At 40.2% G+C, this 20586-nt stretch overlaps 1 pseudogene; it reads left to right on the top strand.

Moving 5' to 3' along the window:
- The first annotated feature begins 8261 nt into the window (after positions 1-8261).
- Positions 8262-10829, top strand: LOC100765523 (annotated as a pseudogene).
- The last annotated feature ends 9757 nt before the right edge of the window (positions 10830-20586 follow it).

The raw sequence follows: 20586 nt of genomic DNA, 5'->3' as shown, positions 1-20586 counted from the left end.
AAGAAGAAAAAAAAATGATGACAAGATACCCAAAATCAAGAACCTAACTATGGACTTAAAACAATATGAAGCAATCAGTGGTTGCTTAAAATGTATACCAGAATCTACTCATGGTACCCATGGAGACACTGGTAAAAACTGATAGTAACTCCATGGTTGCTAGCTCTGACACAAGCTCCTGCAAAGAAATACCATGGCTGCATGAAATTTTGAGATAGTTAACTGAGTTGCATATTTCCTTCTTACAACATAGTTTAGTTGTTCCTACTAAGTCAAAGATAATTGCTATCTCAGGGAAGATTTAGTATTTATACCATTGAAGTACAGAAGTCACAGACACTACTTAAACTATTGTCTTTCAAAATAAGCTTTGTTAGTACAAAAAAAAAAAAAAAAGACCCTATGATTATCCCCTTAGACGAAAGAAGCCATTTGGGAAAATTCAATAATAATTCCTGACTAAAATACTCAATTATAATTGATATATACATTAGAGAGGGGAAAGATTCTTGAGCCTCCAGCTTGAGAAATTCAAGTTCCCTGCACTGTCATATCTCTGAGAATTCTCAAGAAACGTCTTGCTTTAATCCATTGAGTGCTTGTCTCAAGTTAACTACAAGGGAAAGATTTTGAGTCAGAAGTATGAACTGAATATTGTGGGAAATCAGGTATAATCATGAGAGACATAGAAATGTTTCCAGTTTGAGGCCATCAATTACAGAAGCTAACAAGAAGAGGTAAGGTGTGAAGGGAAGCAGTTGCCAGTAATTACACATAGTGGCTAAGGTGTGAAAAGTCCAGAACATTGAGCAGTCTACTGTAGTGTGGAGCACTGCACTCTGATAGGCGACTTCCACCCATGAAGACAGCTAACATATGAGAGGCTAGGACCAGCCAGTGGAAACTTGTCTACCATACCTATTCACAAAGAGCTAATTACAGTTGTCAATGCTCACAAAGCATACCTTGTAGTTGCCAGAAAGAAAGAAAGAAAGAAAGAAAGAAAGAAAGAAAGAAAGAAAAGAAAGAAAGAAAAGAAAGAAAGGAAAAAGAGAGAGAGGAAGCCAAATATTAAACAAATTTGTTCATACCAAGCAAAACACATTTAAAAGTGATCACAAAAGGAAGACATAGGCTAGGTCAAAATCTTCCACAGCTGCCCACATGACTAACCTTAAAAGATGGCAAAACTGGCATTTTTATTTTTTTTTTTTTTTTGGTTTTTTGAGACAGGGTTTCTCAGTGTAGCTTTGGAGCCTATCCTGGCACTCGCTCTGGAGACCAGGCTGGCCTTGAACTCACAGAGATCCGCCTGCCTCAGCCTCTCGAGTGCTGGGATTAAAGGTGTGAGCCACCAATGCCCAGCTATTTTTATTTTTATTTCTCTCTTTTGTGTCTTATTTTGGAGCACTTACATTTTTCTATATAAATTTTGAATCATATATAAATAGATATGTATTCCTATTTATGAAATGTTTTTCTTTGTCTTTTATATTCCCCTCTTAGTTTTCCTACTTTTAACCCCTAATTTCTATGTCTTCTTTTCTTTTTTCTTGTTTTCCTTTCTAAGGCCCTTTCTCATCACAGGGACCCAAGCTCATCTCAGTCTTACAGTCTCCCTGCCTGCACTCTCAGATACTGGAATTGACAAATGGTAAAACACTGAACCAAGAAATCCCCACATAGCAAAAGAAACAAGAAACTGATTGATGAGGTGCCCTGCATAAATGGAACAGAGGCTTAGCCAGATATTCATTACACAGGGGATTAGTCTCCAGAATATACAAATAACTAAAACAATTAAACACCTAGAGAAAGAGTAATCCAATCAACAAGTGGCTTCTGGGAGCATACTAGGAGGTGTGGCCTTGCTAGAGGAAGTGTGTTATTGAGTGTGACACAATTTTGAGTGCTCTCTGTCTCCTACTTGTGGATCAAGATGTGACCTCTCAGCTACTCCCACCACCACTGCTCTAATGACTTTAACCCTCGGAAAATGCAAAACCCAATTAAATGCTTTAGTTTTCTAAGTTTCTAGACCAGGATGTTTTGTCACAGCAATAGAAGAGTAACTAAGACAATGGACAAGTGGTAGAAGAAGCAGTTTTCAAAAGAAGTATAAATGGTTAGAAAACAGTGTTCAATATCCATAGCCATCAGGGAAATGTACAATTACATTGAGATTTCACCAAGAATGGTCACCATCAAGAAAACCAAAACTCATAAATGTTGACAAAGATGTAAAGAAACAGGAACCTTTATAGGCTGTTGGTTAAAAATTCAAATTAGTGTAGTCACTATATAAATCAGCAAAATACTTCCTCAAAACCTAAAATAGAACTGTCTTAGGGCACAGCTATACTACTGCTGAGTGCACACTAGAAGAAATCAGTGTCAGGATACAATAGAGCTCTCTCTGAAAACTCCATGTTGATAACAGAACAGTCACTATAGCCATCCATGGAATCAGCCTGGGTTCCATCAAGGAATAAATAGATAAAGAAGATGTGGGGTGTGTGTGTGTGTGTGTGTGTGTGTGTGTGTGTGTGTGTGTGTGTGTGTGTGTGTGTGTTAAATGCTCAGAAAATTTCTGAATTAATTTTTTCCAGGAAACATAAAATGCAGGTATAAAAGATTTTTAATAATCTAAAGGACTGACTTACATTCAGAGACACTTTTGCATTGTTTCTAGGCTTTGCCCCATATGAACTACACATAATTTTATCATTGCTAAGATGGGGAGATAAAGTTGTCACTCAATATTTATCCATTCATAATAAGGAATCAATTCTATTATAAATGATAGTATATAATTTGGTGTTATGTACATTGCAAACTTACCAAGATAAAAACTAGTATTATTCATAAAAAGACAATATTAAATCTAGGTCTCTATGTTCATTGACTCCTTAGATTCAAATTTTCTGACTGAAACAGAAAATGTCCTTGTAGCACATGCACACACATACTGATAAAGTTTTATACGTTAACTCTCGATAGATACAATGTTATAAAATGTCATTACAATTTTTCATAGTCTTTATTGTTTTCAGATATGTTGGGGGTTTTTAATGAAAATTTAAATAGTCTGGGTCCATCCTGCCATCATTTATCTCCTGCCCAACTGTTTCTGAACCACTCTCAACTTTCTTACCCCTAGTCCTCCAGAGTGAACGAGAAAGCATTGGCTAACTCCACAGTTCTTCAAAGGAGTAAATGCTCCTTGTGATTCTAGTAACTGCTGTCTACTGGCATACTTTAGAATACAGCTTCTAACAAAGCACCTGAGATATAATTTTTTAGATACTAGGACATCACCCATGGGACAAACCAAATTAAGTCTAGAATGAACACCAGATGGAGTTGAACTAAGTACCACTCTTGCACTTCTTAGTTGCTCGAGTTTGGTCATAAGTGGATTTCTTGGCACTAACTCCTTGACATCTGTCACTTACACACACCCTAATGTGGTATCAGATCAGCCAGAATAGCTGTCATCCCAGGAATGAGGAAGAGTCAAAACCAAACCACCAGATGGTTCATCTGTGATGGCTTCAAAGAGAGCTTTCTGAGACAAGGAGGGAAGTTATAAAAACACAAAGTAAACTCATGCTAGACATAGTGGTGTTTGCTTGTAATCCCAGCACTTGGAAGGCTAAAGTAAGGGAACTTTGAGTTTGAGAACAGCCTGAGCTATGTACCATGATCCAAAACCAACAATAAAAATGGAATTTTTCATGTCATCTCTTCCAAAGCAATTAGAGCTGAGCAGAGAAGGAGAAATGTTTCTTGGGAATGGTTATAGTTACCTAGCAATAACTATATATCTCCTTAACCTTGCTTGACTCTTATTTGTATTCCACTTATGACATTTGTTTCAGGAGTAAACATAATTTGAGAATGTTCATACCAAGTCTAGCATATCAGTTCCAATCACGCAAAATTTAGTTCTAAAAACAAAGGGACAATTATTATCTCCTAGGGAAATGAAGGAAGCCTGCCAAAGGGTCTATTTTCCACAGTAGGTTATAAAAATTGTTTCTATCTAGCAAGAAGTTAAGATGATTCAGAAGAGAGAATGTTTCTCCAGTTTTGATCTTTTCCTGCTTCAAGGGAGCCTTCCTAGATTTTCTACTCTTTATATGTTTAACAGTAATGGTTTGTTTTTGCATTTAGCATGCTCCAGTGTGTAAAACTATGTGTTAGAGAATCTCCTTGCTGGTAAGACACTGTCCTAACAGTCAAAAGAGTCATGGCAGCAGGGTGGCATCTTTATGTGAAACTGATCTTATGATTAAAGGGTTGTTGTCAACCATGGGGAGTGATAGAGGATAGATAAGGATACTTTTCTATTCCATGCTCTAGAAAGACTTTTGTACTTTATCATAGAAAGGAATCTGCACTTCCATGCTGTCTTAGTTAGGCTTTCTATTGCTGTGAAAAAAAATGACCAAAAAACAAGTTGGGGAACAAATGGTTTATTCAGCTTATGCTTCCACATTGCTGTTCATCTCCAAAGGAAGTCAGGGCAGGAACCTGGAGGCAGGAGTTGATGCAGAGGCCATAGAGGGGTGCTGCTGACTAGCTTGCTTCCTCTGGCTTGCTCAGCCTGCTTCCTTATAGAACCCAGGACCACAAGCCTAGGGATAGGCAGCACTACACACCATGGGCTGTGCACTCCCCCATTCATCACTAATTGAGAAAATGTCTCACAGCTGGATCTCATGGAGGCATTTCCTCAACTGAGGCTCCTTCCTCTCTGATGACTCTAGCTTGTGTCAAGTTGACACAAAACCAGCCAGTATGCATGTTATTAACATCTTAACATCAATGTACTGTTGATGGCTTGTTTATTCTTAGTTAACTCTAGCCCAGATATTGCCTGGAGGAGCACGAGGTGATACTGGCAGATGGTAACTAGACTCAGTATTCCAATGAGTTCCTAAGCCCAAATGTCCAGATAATAAGTGAAGAGTGCAATGGATGATAATGAGAAAAGACATGTTTTACAGGTTTTAGAAATGTGGCTGGCTACCTTACCAGAGGGGCAAGAGTGAGCTCCACATTGATTGACTGCCTTTATCTCTATCCCTATAAATCCCATTGCACAAAAGACTGTGTAAAAACATTTGTTTTTTAGTATGTTAACCCACTGCTTTCTCAGATTGCCAGCTCTCTAATATAACACAACTTAAAGATTTAATTTCTGCCACTATAGGTTTAAAGAGAAATCTGGCACTAGGGAATTGTACAGAGATCCACAAGGATGACCCCAACTAGGAATCTAAGCAACAGCGGAGAGGCTACCTTAAATGCCTGCCCCCTATAATGCGAATGATGGCTACCTTAAACACCATCCTAGAGCCTTCATCCAGTAGCTGACAGAAGCAGAAGCAGAGATCCACAGCTAAACACTGAGCCAAACTCCTGGAGTCCAGTTTCATAGAGGGAAGAGTGACTACCAAAGGAGTGAAGACCATCCTGGGAAACCCCACAGAAACAGCTGACCTGAGCACATGGGAACTCATGGACCCCAGTCTGACAGCTGGGGAACCAACATAGGACCAAACCAGGCCCCCTGAATGTGGGTGTCCCTTAGGAGCACTGGGCAGTCTATGGGGCCTTTGGCAGTGGAACCAGAATGTGTCCCTAGTGCACGAACGGACTTCAGGAGCCCATTTCCAATGGAGGGATACTCTCTCAGCCTAGACACACAGGGAAGTGCCTAGGCCCTGTCCCAAATAACTTGACAGATTTTTTTTTTGATGATCCCTCATGGAAGGCCTCACGGATGGGGGATGGGATGGGGGGTCAGTAGGGGTCATGGGAGGATGGGAGGGAGAGGGAACTGGGATTGATATGTAAAATAAGATTGTTTCTAATTTAAATAAAATTTATTTAAAAAATATTTCATTTCTGCCATCTCCCACAGTGTTTGTAGTGATGAGTAAGGTGAATTCCAATAGTCTGGTAATAACTCCAAATAAATCGTGCTCCCAGTATACAAAGAGACTGTACATCACCAGGAGGCAAAATTATAAAAAGTTCAATAGCAGCCTTAGCTACATTGTGAGTTGGAAACCAGTTTGGGATATGACAGACACTGTATTTTTTAAAAGTATGATACAAAACATAAAACGAATAAAATGAAAACTCTAGGGGGCCCCTGGCAGTGGATCAGTATTTTTCCCTGGTGTAAGAAGGGACTTTGAGAGTCCATCCCACATGAAGGGATGCACTCTTGGCCTGGACACATTGGGGAGGGCCTAGGCCTGGCCCAAGATGATGTGGTGGACTTTGGGGAGCCCCCTTTGAGGGCCCTACCCTGCCTGGGGAGTGGAGGGTGGATGGGGTGGGAGTAGGTAGGGGAGGGGGGAGGGGAGGGAGAGGGAGAAGGGATTGACATGTGAAACAAGCTTGTTCCTAATTTGAACTAATAAAAAAATTACAAAAAAAAAACTAATAAGATGAGAAAGGAGGGGGTGTCTTAGTCACTGTTCTATTGTGTGACACAATGATGAAAGCAACTCTTATAAAAGAAAGCATTTAGCTGGAGGCTTGCTTACAGTTTCAGAGATTTAGTCCATTATCATGGCTTCATGCACAGCACAGGAGAAATAGCTGAGAGCTACATCCTGTCCCACTAGCTGATAGAGACCATGGGCCTGGGCCCTGCATAGGCTTTTTGAAACCTCAAAGCCCACCCCTAGTGACACAGGTCCTCCAAAAAGGCCTCCTGATGCTTTTCAAATAATGTTACTCCCTGATGACCTAGCATTCAAATACACGAGGCCATAGGCACCATTTTTATTCAAATCACCACAGTGGGAAACATGGCAATTGACACCAACAAAATTCAGATTCTTTCAGAATGCTTTGAAAACCTGCATCCTGAGAAATTTGAAAAATCTAGAAGAAATTAATGTTTTTAGACACATATTACCTACCAAAATTAAACCAAGAAGACATAACCAACTTAATTAGCTCTTTAACAAGCAACAATAAATAATAAAAAGTTTCCCAATTAAGAGAAAAGGCTAGCTCAAAGGAATTCAGTGCTAATTTTTCCCAGTCCCTTAAAAAATCAACACCAAACTACTCAAAAAGGGTAGGAAAACTGACAAACTCATTTTATGAAGCTAGTGTTATGCCAAAGCCAGACAAGGAAACAACAAATAAATTTATAGCACAATCTCCCTGGAAAACATAGATGCAAAAAATTTGCAAATGAAATTCAACTAAACATCTAAAGGTTCATTTACTATGACCAAGTAGACTTCTTTCAAGGAATGCAAGGATGATGATTAAACACACACAAATCAATAAATGTACATATCATATCAATTAGCTCAAGGCCAGAAATCACATAATTACCCTAATAGATGTAGAAATTGATAATGTACAATAATCTTTTATTTTAAAATAGATGAAGAAACTAGTAATAGTTTCACAACACAATAAGGGCTATGTATGACAAAATCATGATGAAAATTTATACTAAATGAAGACTTGAAAAGCTTTCCATTAATCAGGAATGAGACAAGGGTGTCCACTTTATATAGTCATATCCAATATGACTATATTTAAGTCTCAGCTGGAGAAATAAGACAAGAGAAAGAAAGTGATTACAAATAGGGAAGGAAAAAGTTAAAGTATTCCTACTTGTAGGTGTATCTGATTATAAAAGAGACAAAAGACTGGAAGCTTCTCAGAACTGATAAATATTTTCAGCAAAGTGTCAAGATAGATTGAACATACAAATATTACTAATTTTCTGTATGCACAAAATGAAAAGCTGAGAAAGAAAGTGGAAATGTTAAAACACTTAAAGAAATTGAAAAAGACACTATAAGATGGAATGACCATTGGTGGGATAGGCAGAATTACTATTGTGAATAGTCCATATTACCAAAAATGATATACAGATTCAATGCAATATCCATCAAAATTCCAATGACTTCCTTCACAGAAGTAGAAAAACCAACCCTAAAATTCCTATAGACGTATAATAGACTTTGATACTCAAAGAAATCCTGAGCAAAATGGCCAGTATTGGAGACAGAAGAATACCTGGTTTCAATCATTCTGCTTAGTCACAGCTGCAAAAACAGTGTAGACCAATAGAATCAAACAGATTTCCCCAAGGAAGCTCACAAAGAGACAGCCATATGATTGATTGTTAACAAAAATACCAAAAACCTACACTAAAAGACAGGAAACTGCCCGAAAGCCCTTTCCTTTCCATGAAATGCAGCCGTAAGATGGAGGTGCTGATTTCCAAGAAGAGGAAGTTTGTGGCTGATGGATCATCAAAGCTGAACAGACTGAGTCTCTCACTCAGGGGAGCTGGCTGACGATGGCTACTGTGGAGCTGAAATCCAAGTTACAGCAACCAGAACAGAAATCATTATTTTAGCCACCAGAACACACAGTGTTCTTGGTGAGAAGGGTTATTGGATCCGAGAGTTGACTGCAGTAAGTTCAGAAGAGGTTCAGCTTCCCTGTGAACAGCATAGAGCTTTATGAAGAAAAGGTGGCCACAAGAGGTCTGTGTGCCAGAGACCGATTCCTGAACATCACGCCAGGAGCACAGATACTGAGGTCTGCAATCAATAAATGGGACCTCCTGAAACTGAGAAGCTTCTGTAAGGCGAAGGACACAGTCAGTAAGACAAAACGACCACCCACAGAATGGGAAAAGATCTTCACCAGCCCCACATCTGACAGAGGGCTGATCTCCAAAATATACAAGGAGTTCAAGAAGCTAGCCACCAAAACACCAAACAATGAAAATAAAAAGTGGGGTGCAGAACTAAACAGAGATTTTTCAACAGAGGAATCTGAAATGGCTGAAAGACACTTAAGAAAGTGCTCAAAATCCTTGGCCATCAGAGAAATGCAACTCAAAACAAATCTGAGATACCACCTCACACCTGTCAGAATGGCTAAAATCAAAAATTCCAATGACAACCTATGCTGAAGAGGATGCGGAGAAGAAGGAACACTCCTCCATTGCTGGTGGGAGTGTGAACTTGTAAGACCACTTTGGAAATCAGTATGGCAGTTGCTCAGAAAAATGGGAATCAATCTACCTCAAGATCCAGCCATTTCTCCCTTGGGTATATACCCAAATAGTTCATGTTCATACAACAAGGACATATGTTCAACCATGTTCATAGCAGCATTGTTTGTAATAGCCAGAACCTGGAAGCAACCTAGATGCCCCTCAACTGAAGAATGGAAAGAGAAAATGTGGTACATTTATACAATGGAGTACTACTCAGCAGGAAAAAGCAATGGAATCTTGAAATTCGCAGGTAAATGGATGGAACTAGAAGAAACCATCCTGAGTGAGGTAACCCAATCACAAAAAGACAAACATGGTATGTACTCACTCAAATATGAATTTTAGACATAGAGCAAAGGATTACCAGCCTATAATCCTATTCACCAAATAAACTAGGAATCATGAAGGACTCTAAGGGATAAACAGACCCCAGGAATGGGAAGCAGCATGAACTCCCGAGCTAATTGAGAGCATGAGGGTAGGGGAGAGGGTGCTGCCACAAGAAGAGCACAAGAAGAAGAGTAGAGGATAGGAAATGGAGGAGCAGAGATATTGAGTAGGGGGAAGAATAGAGGAGAGAGAGCAGGATGAGAGATACCATATCAGAGGGAGCCACTATAGGTCCGAGAAGAGATCTAGAACTAGGGAGATCTCCAGAGACCTACAAGGGTGACACGATCTGATAGTCCGGGCAGTGGAGGAGAGGATAGCCTAGAAGCCCTTCCCCTAGAATGAGATTGATAACTACTCTCTTTGCTATCTGAGAGCCCTCATCCAGTGGCTGATGGAAGCAGAGACAGACATCCACAAAAATACACTGAGCTGAAATCTGGAACCTAGTTGAAGAGAGGGAGGAATGAAGATCGAACGGGTCTGTACCAGGTTGGAGAAACCCACAGAAACAGTTGGCCTGAACAAGGGAAAGCATATCGACCCCAGACGCTGTCTTGAGAGGCTAGTGCAGGACTGATCCAGCCCCCTGATCATGGATGCCAATGGGGAGGCCCCTGCACTCCGGGGAGCCTCTGGAGGTGGACTGGCATTTTTCCCTGGTGGGGGGGGGACTTTGAGAGCCCATCCCACTTGAAGGGATGCGCTCTGTCTCTGGACACATGGGGAGGGGCCTAGGCCCAGCACAGGAAGATTTGGTGGACTTTGTGGAGCCCCTGTTGAGGGGCCCTACCCTGCCTGGGGAGTGGTGGGTGGATGGGGTGAGGGGTAGGTTGGAGGTGGGGGAGGACGGATGGGGGTGAGCAGAGGGAGAGGGAGAGGGGACTTACATGTGAAACAAGCCTGTTCCCTAACTTGAATTAATAATAAAAAAAAAGAAAAAAAAAAGAGGTCTGTGTGCCATTGCCCAGGCAGAGTCTCTGTTACAAACTCCTAGGAGGGCTTGTTCTGTGAAGGGCCTGCTATGGTGTGCCTCAGTTCTTTGTGGAGAGTGGGGACAAGGGCTGTGAGATTGTGGTGTCTGGAAAGCTTAGAGGACAGAGGGACAAGTCCACAAAGTTTGTGGATGGTCTGAGGACCCTATTAACTATCATGTTCAATGTACTCATCAGACAAGGTTGCTGGGGATCAAAGTGATAAGATCATGCCCTGGGGCCCAAGTGATAAGATCGGCCCTAAGAAACCTCTGCCTGGTCACATGAGCATTGTGGAATCTAAACATGAAAACTTGCCCCCCACCCCCATCTCAGAACAGAAGGGTGAGAAGCCAGAGCCACCTGCCATATGCCAGCTTGTGCCTATAGCCAAATAGGGTTTTGGCAGATGCATCTAGAGTCTGGATGTTGTCCTGTAAAGATAGTTAATAAAATCTTGCACAAAGACATAAGCTTGACTGGATTGTGTCCTGTGTTCAACCGACTGAGTTATGTTGGCCTATGGAGCAAAGCTTATCATGTCACTTTAAGCTGGAGGACTTGAGCAGAACTGACCAGAGAAGTCTTGGGTCTGTGAACGCTGGTGGCTACAGGGCAACATCTTGACCCTGTGTTCAACAGTTCACGGTTAGAAGAGTGGTTTGTTTTTGATGCTCATGATAAAACCCAGGACTTTGCACATTGTAAGCATACATTGTGTTGTTGAGCTATGTCCCCAGCCTGGAGAGTGTGTGTGGGGTGTGTGTGTGTGTGTGTGTGTGTGTGTGTGTGTGTTCCCTGGCATGTAAGAAATCTTTGGTGGACCAGCAAGATGGCTCATTAGGTAAAGATGCTTTCTATGAAAGCTTGTGCCCCGTGGAATGCACATAACCCTGAATGTAGGAAGTAAATTGTCCTCTGCGTTTTGCAATGCTGTGCTAAGTTTTAGACTCGGCATCCCTAGAGTAAAAAGGGAACTTTCTGTTGCCATTGATTTTAAAGCTCAGAAGTTTGAAATGTAAAGTTGTTGTTTGAACCTACATTCATAAGTCCTGTGCTTAGCCATTATGCTTTGGAAAATATGAAAAACTCAGAAATTATCTCTTATTTCTTTAACATAATGTCTTGAAAGCATTTGCTATTGATGTGTGTTTTGTGGGGAATTAAAGTTAGATTGGAAATTCAAACAAAAGAAGAAGACACAATCTTCAACAAATGGTACTGGGAAAACCGGATATCTACTCATGAAATAATGAGGCTAAAATGCTCTTTTCCTGTACAAAATCAACTTAAAGTAAATTTGGAGACTTTCAAGTAGGACTTGAAACCCCAAAACTACTAGAGGAAAATGATTAAAGTTGTAGACATTGGCACAAACTTCCTGAAAAAGACACTAATACCTCAGAAAGTAACAGTAGGAGGGGATTACATGAAATTAAAAGGCCTCTCTGCTCAGTGAAGGAAATGACTGAGGGAAGAGACAGCTATAAAGTAAGAAAAAACCTCTGCTAGCTATACGTCTGATAGAGAATTAGTATCAAAAATTCATAAAGAAATGAAAAGAACAAAACAAAAAAAATTCAACAACCCAATCAATAAATGAGCTAATGAACTGAACAGTTCTCAAATGGTCAAGTGGTCAATAAACATTTGAAAAAATATTCAAAATTCTTAGCCATCAGAGTAATGCAAATTATAACCACATTGAGATTCCATCTTAGTCCAGTTAACTGAGAAGCCAAAGCAGCAACAAATGCTGACCAAAATGTAAAGGGAAGTTTTATAAACGAACAGGAGGCATGCAAATTTGATCAGCCACTATGAAAATCAGCATGCAGCTTCCTCAACCTAAAAATAAAACTATCATGTAACCCAGCTGTAAGACTTCTTTTAACACATTCAAAGGACTCTAAGTCAGCACAACACAGAGATACCTATATACCCTATATATTGCAACAGGATTCACACTCATCAGACTGGTGTCCATTAACAAATGAATAGGTAAAGAAAACATAGTGTATATACACTATGGAGTTTTGTCCATAAAGAAAAATGAAATTCTATCCTTTTCAGGAAAAAGTATGTGACTGAAGGTAATCATATTGAGCATAGTGAGCCAGACACAGAGAGACAAATATTGCATGATTTCTCTTCCATCTAAGTCCTGGAATTCTGTAATACACACACACACACACACACACACACACACACACACACACACACACACACACACTCAGCATAAAATCAGAAGGAAGACTGAAGGAAAGAGATTGCTGGGAAGAGGAAGAAAGGGGAGGCATTGACTAAGGTGAATATGCTCAACTTACGTGATATAATTGAAAGAAACTGTCTTTATGAGATCCAACACAATGAATTTATACCACTATAAAATCCTTGGGAAAAGAACATGACTAACTTAATTGAAGCATGGTTAATGCAGCCATGCTATAAGTGCCTTGAAATGCCACTACTTGTTATATTGGTAAAAATTCATAAGGTGTACAATTGCTTTCTGTTGGTGAAACTGAATAAACAGGTGTTCTGATGTGAATCAGCACTGGAAAGAGGACCACAGCCTCTGGAAATCACAAGCTGGCAATAGTGAAGGGGCTTTAATATACCCTAAGCTTTTGGTTCACAATTCTAATTTCTAGGGCTATATCCCAGGAATGCAGCTATACAAGCAGGTAATAAATGCCCACACGGCCACTCATGGGACATTATTTATCATAGGAAAATAGTATAGCCGGGCGTTGGTGGCGCACGCCTTTAATCCCAGCACTCGGGAGGCAGAGGCAGGCGGATCTCTGTGAGTTCAAGACCAGCCTGGTCTACAAGGCTAATTCCAGGACAGCCTCCAAAGCCACAAGGAAACCCTGTCTCGAAAAACCAAAAAAAAAAAGAAAGAAAGAAAGAAAATAGTATAAATTAATTCTATAAAATACTAATCAGATCTTAAAATTAAGAGAAGGAAGATTGGAGGGAGAAGGAGAAAGCTGTATACTAGTACATTCTAAAAACCCAGACTAGATGAAGCAAAATGAGTCACAGCACAGTATTTCATTATGGCATCTTTTATGTAAGAAAAGAAAAGGTGCTAGTCATAGGCAAGACTCCTGTGGGTAGGCCGCTTCACCTCCCCCATTGGACTGTGTAATCTACAAGTCCCACTCCACCCCACAAACACAGCCATCCACCACAGCATCAGTGGGCACAGACACTGACCACACCAATTGGAGGAAGAGCAGCTCTGGAGTCACAGGCACCACCTGCAACAATTAGAGGAAGACATGGGTAGACACTAGAGCAAGAAGATATGCAGCAACTTGAAGAGCAATATGGCACCACCAGAACCTAGTGGTTCTATAACAGCAAGACCTGAGCATCCTAATGCAGAAGAAGCAGGAGAAATTACCTTAAAAATAACATTATAAAGATGAAATGAAAAATTCCCTTAAAGATATTGAGGAAAAGAAAAAAAAAAACAAATGGAAAAAAATAAATAAATCCCTTAAAGAAAGCCACGTTAAAAAAAAATGAACAAATGGGTAAAGGAAACAGTTCAAGACTTGAAATTGAAATCAAGGGAATAAAGAAAACACAAAATTAGGGAATTCTGCAGGCCAATGGATGGAACTAGAAGAAACCATCCTGAGTGAGGTAACCCAATCACAAAAAGACAAACATGATATATACTCACTCATATATGGATTTTACACATAAAGGATAGAGTAAAGGATTTTACACATAGAGTAAACCAGCCTACAATCCACACCACCAGAGAAGCTAGGAAACAAGGAGGACCCTAAGAGAGACATACAGGGTCCCCCGGAGAAAGGGAAAAGGACAAGATCTCCTGAGCAAATTGAGAGCATGGGGGAGGGGAAAGGGAGTTAGGAGAAAGAGGAGGGGAGTAGAGGAAGGGAGTAGAGGACATGAGGAAGCAGGTAGGTTGAGTTGGGGGGGAGAACAGAGGAGAGCAAGAAAAGAGATATCTTAATAGAGGGAGTCATTATAAGTTTAAAGAGAAATCTGGCACTAGGGAAATGTCCAGAGATCTACAAGGTTGACCCCAACTAGCAATCTAAGCAACAGAGGAGAGGCTACCTTAAATGCCCTTCTCGGATAATGAGATTGATGACTACCTTATATGCCATCCTAGAGCCTTCATCCAGTAGCTAATGAAATCAGAAACAGACACCCACAGCTAAACACTGAGAACTCCTGGAAACCAGTTGCAGAGAGGGAGGAGTGATGAGCAAAGGAGTCAAGACCAGGCTGGAGAAACGCACAGAAACCCATGACCTGAACAAGCGGGAGCTCATGGACCCCCACTCTGATAGCTGGGAAACCAGCATAGGACCGACCCAGACTCCCTCCCTGGACATGGGTGTCAGTGAGGAGGCCTGAGCAATCTATGGAGCCTCTGGCAGTGTATCAGTATTTATCCATAGTATAGGAATGAACTTTGTGAGCCCATTCCACATAGAGGGATACTTCTTTCAGCCTAGACACATGGGGGAGGGTCTAGGCCCTGCTCCAAATGATATGACAGACTTTGAAGATCCCCCATGGAATGCCTCACGCTCCCTGGGGAGAAAAATGGGGATGGAATAGGGAGTTAGTGGGGGGCAGGGGAGGAGGGGAGGGAGAGGGAACGGGGATTGACATGTAAAACAAGCTTGTGTCTAATTTTAATTTTTAAAAAAGAAAAAATAGGGAGTTCTAAAAATGGAAAATCTGGGTAAACAATTAGGAACTATCAATGCAAACATAACCAACAGAATGCAGAAATATAAGAGAGAATCTCAAGCCTTGAACATATGATAGAGGAAATGGACTCTTGGTCAAAGAAAACATTAAATCCAAAGAAGTCATAACACAAAACATCCAGGAAATCAGGAAGCCTGGTAGTAGACCAGTATTTATCCCTGGTGTATGAATGGGCTTTGGGAGTCCAGTCCACATGGAGGGATGTTCTCTCAGTTTGGACACATGGGAGAGGGCCTAGACCCTGCCCTGGATGACATGACAGACTTTGGCAATCCCCCATGGAGGGCCTCACCCTCCCTGGGTAGCGGAGGGGGATGGGGGAGTAGGTGAGGGATGGGAGAGGAGGGATGGGAGGAGGAGCTGGAATTGACATGTGAAGCAGGCTTGCTTCTAATTTAAATAAAAATAAATTTTTAAAAAAATCCAGGAAATCGGGGATACCATGCAAAGACCAACCTAAGGATAATAGGTATAGAGGAAGACCTCCAGCTCAAAGCAACAGAAAATATGTTCAACAAGATCATAGAAGAAAACATTCCCAACCTAAAGAAGGGAGTGCCTATGAAGATACAAGAAGCTTACAGAACACCAAATAGACTGGACCAAAAAAAAATGTTTCCTTACCACATAATAATCAAGACACTAAACATGGAGGATAAAGAAAGAATATTAAAAGTTGCAAAGGAAAAGGGCCAAGTAACACATAAAGGAAGACCCATCAGAATAACACCTGACTTCTCAATGGAGACCTGAAAGCCAGTAGGTCCTGGACAGATGTTTTGCAGACACTAAGAGACCACAGACTACTAAACCCAGCAAAACTTTCAATTATCATACATAGAGAAAACAAGATATCCCATGACAAAAACATTTAAAAATTACCTATCCACAAATCGAGCCCTACAAAAAGTAATAGAAAGAAAACTCCAACACAAGGAAGTTAGCTGCACCGACAAAAACCCAGGCAACAGATAATCCCACACCAGCAAATCTGAAACAAGGGAAACACACACACACTCCCAACAACAACAATAAAACTAAAACAATTACAGCAATTAACAATCACTGGTCTTTAGAAACCCTTAATATCGATTGGTTCAATTCACTTAATAAAAAGGAAAAGTGGATATGAAAACAGGAGCCAATCATCTGCTGCATAAAAGAAGCACACCATCTAACACCATCGATCTGCATCCTGGACCTGAACTCAGCGGCGGGATCTGACACACCCAGCACCCAGTGGCAGTTCTGCCTCCATCCGCCGGTCCAGCGGGACCCAACACACCCGAACACTGCCGAGGCCCAGGTAACAGTGGCACTTCCATCCACGAGAAGAAGACAGACATCAGAGTATTGGATCTGTTTGCATCTACCAGAAGAGAACCTTGGTCCCATACCCACCAGGAGAGCAAGAAATTCCTGCTACACCCACCAGAAGAAAGGATGAGAAAAAGACAAGGTAAAAGCACATTTAACAACAGAAAACTCAATATGACACCACCAGGGACTAGGAACCATAAACCAGTAAGACCTGAACATCACAATGCAGATGAACCAGAAGAGAATGACCTTAAAAACATCTTCAGAAAAAAATGATAAGAGTTCCTCAAAGAGGACATGAGAAAATCCCTACACTAAGAGACCATGGATGCCAGCCCAGACTACTATACCCAGCAAAACTTTCAATCATTATAGATGGAGAAAACAAGATATTCCATGACAAAACCAGATTCAAACAATAAATATCCACCAATTCAGCCCTACAGAAAGTTGTGGAAGGAAAACTGCAAACCAATGAAGTTAACTACAACCATAAAAATATAGGCAATAGATAAACCCACTTTACCAACAGCCAAAAGGAAAAAGTGATAGAATCCCACACATAATCTCGCCACCATCACCAAATCAAAAACAAACAAAAATGAAAAATCAATGGTCATTAATATCCATCAACATTAATGGTCTTAACTCCCCTATAAAAAGACACAGATTAGCAGAATGGATGAGAAGACAGAATCCTTCCTTCTGTAGCATACAAGAAACACACCTCAACAAACTTCAAACAAAGAGAGTACCTAAGAATTAAAGGTTGGGGAAAGATTTTCCAATCAAATGGACCCAAGAAACAAGTGGAGGGTAGCAATCCTAATATCCAATAAATTTGACTTTAAACTAAAGTCAATCAAAAGGGATGAGGAAGGTCACTTCCTACTCATCACAGAAGAAATCCAACAGGATGAAGTCCCAATTCTGAACATTTATGCCCCAAATACAAAGGCATCCACGTTTGTAAAAGAAACATTACTAAAACTCAAATCACACATAAAACCGCACAAACTTATAGTGGGAGATTTCAACACCCCACTCTCACCATTGGACAGGAACACCAGACAGAAACTTAACAAAGAAACAAAAGAACTAATAGAAGTTATGGCGCAATTGGACTTAACATATATCTATAGAACATTCCATCCAAATACAAAACAATTTACTTTCTTCTCAGGGCCACACGGAACCTTCTCTAAAATTGATCACATACTTGGCATCATAGCAAACCTCAACAGGTACAAAAATACTGAAATAGCCCCCTGTGTCTTATCAGACCACCATGCTTTAAAAGTAGAATTCAACAACAACAAGAAATACAGAAAACCTACAAACTCATGGAAATTAAGTAACACATAATTGCACAATTCCTGGGTTGGGATACTTTGAAATCAGTGCTAAGAGGAAAGTTCATAGCTCTAAATGCCCCTATGAAGAAATAGGAGAATAATCACACTAGAGAATTAAAAGCACAACTGAAAGCTTTAGAAAACAAAGAAGCCAATACACCCTGGAGGAACAGATGCCAGGAAATAATCAAATTGAGGGTTGAAATCCATAAAATGGAAACTAGGAGAACAATACAAAGAATCAATAAAACAAAGAGTTGGTTCTTCGAGAAAAATCAACAAGATAGACAAACCTTTATACAAACTTACCCCAAAACAAAGAATGAACATGCAAATTAATGAAATCAGGAATGAAAAGGGGGACATAACAACAGACACAGAGGAAATCCAGAGAATCATAAGGTAATACTTCGAAAACTTATATTCCTCAAAATTGGAAAATCTAAAGGAAATGGACAATTTTCTAGACAGATTTCACTTTCCAAAATTAAATCAAGAACATATAAGCAACTTAAATAGACCTATAATCCCTAATGAAATTGAAGCAGTCATCAGAAATCTCCCAACCAAAAAAAGCCCAGGGCCAGATGACTTCAGTGCAGAATTCTACCAGAAATTCAAATACAGCTAATACTAATTCTCCACAAATTATTCCACACAATAGAATCAGAAGGGTCATTACCAAACTCTTTTTATGAGGCTTCAATAACCTTGATACCCAAGCCACACAAAGCCACAACTAAGAAAAAGAACTACAGACCAATATCCATCATGAACATTGATGCAAAAATTCTCAATTAAATACTGGCAAATCGAATCCAAGAACATATCAGAGAAATCATCCATCCCGATCAAGTAGGCTTCATCCCAGGGATGCAAGGATGGTTCAACATATGAAAATCCATCAATGTAATCCACCATATAAACAGACTGAGGAAAAAAATCACATGTTCATCTCACTAGATGCAGAAAAAGCCTTTGACAAAATCCAACACCCCTTCATGATAAAGGTCCTGGAGAAATCAGGGATATCAGGAACATACCTCAACATATTAAAAGCAATATACAGCAAACCAACAGCCAACATCAAATTAAATGGAAAGAAACTCAATGCAATTCCTCTAAAATCAGGAACAAGACAAGGCTGTCCACTCTCTCCATACCTCTTCAATATTGTACTTGAAGTTCTAGCTAGAGCAATAAGACAACAAAAGGAGATCAAGGGAATACAAATCAGAAAGGAAGAAGTCAAACTCTCACTATTTGCAGATGATATGATAGTCTACATATGTGACCCAAAAAATTCTATCAGGGAACTCCTACAGCTGATAAACACCTCCAGCAAAGCGGCAGGATACAAGATTAACTGAAAAAAATCTGTAGCCCTACTATATATAGATGACACATTGGTGGAGAAAGAAATCAGAGAAGCATCACCCTTTACAATTGCCACAAACATCATAAAATACCTTGGAGTAACACTAACCAAAAAAGTGAAAGACCTGTACCATAAGAATTTTGAGTCTGTAAAGAAAGAAATTAAAGAAGATACCAGAAAATGGAAAGATCTCCCATGCTCTTGGATAGGCAGGAGCAACATAGTAAAAATGGCAATCTTGTCAAAAGAAATCTACAAATTCAATGCAATCCCCATGAAATCCCAACACAATTCTTCACTGACCTTGAAAAACAATTCTCAACTTCACATGGAGAAACAAAAGACCCAGGATACCCAAAACAACCCTGTACAATAGAGGAACTTCTGGAGGCATCACCATCCCTGACTTCAAGCTCTATCAGCTTTACAGTCCTGAAAACAGCTTGGTATTGGCACAAAAATAAACAGGTAGACTAATGGAATAGAGTTGAAATCCCTGATATTAACCCACACACCTATGAACACCTGATTTTTGACAAACAATCCAAATATATACGATGGAGCAAAGAGAACATCTTCAACAAATGGTGCTGGCATAACTGGATGCAAACATGTAGAAGACTATAGATAGACCCAAGCCTTTCACCCTGCACAAAACTTAAGTCAAAACGGATCAAAGACCTCAACATGAACCCGGCCACAATGAACCTATTAGAAGATAAATGGGAAATAACCTTGAATCAATTGGTACAGGAGACCGATTCCTGAGCATAACACCAGTAGCACAGACACTGAGATCAACAATTAATAAATGGGACCTCCTGAAACTGAGAAGCTTCTGTAAGGCAAAGGACACAGTCAGCAAGACAAAACGGCAGCCCACAGACTGGGAAAAGATATTCACCAACCCCACATCTGACAGAGGGCTGATCTCCAAAATATACAAAGAACTCAAGAAGCTAGTCTCCAAAACACCAAACAATCCAATTAAAAAGTGGGGTACAGAACTAAATAGACAATTCTCAATAGAGGAATCTAAAATGGCTGAAAGACACATAAGAAAGTGTTCAACATCCTTAGCCATCAGGGAAATGCAAATCAAAACAACTCTGAGATACCATCTTACTCCTATCAGAATGTCTAAAATCAAAAACACCAATGACAGTTTATGCTGAAGAGGATGTGGAGAAAGAGGAACACTCCTCCACTGCTGGTGTGAGTGCCAACTTGTACAGCCACTTTGGAAATCAGTATGGCAACTCCTCAAGAAAATGGGAATGAGTCTACCCCAAGATCCAGCAATTCCACTCCTAGGCATATACCCAAAAG

Source organism: Cricetulus griseus, chromosome 3 (assembly GCF_003668045.3).
Source record: "Cricetulus griseus strain 17A/GY chromosome 3, alternate assembly CriGri-PICRH-1.0, whole genome shotgun sequence".
Taxonomy (NCBI): Eukaryota; Metazoa; Chordata; class Mammalia; order Rodentia; family Cricetidae; genus Cricetulus; species Cricetulus griseus.
Note: the sequence above shows the minus strand (reverse complement) of the source record. Positions and strands in the feature narration are given on the sequence as shown.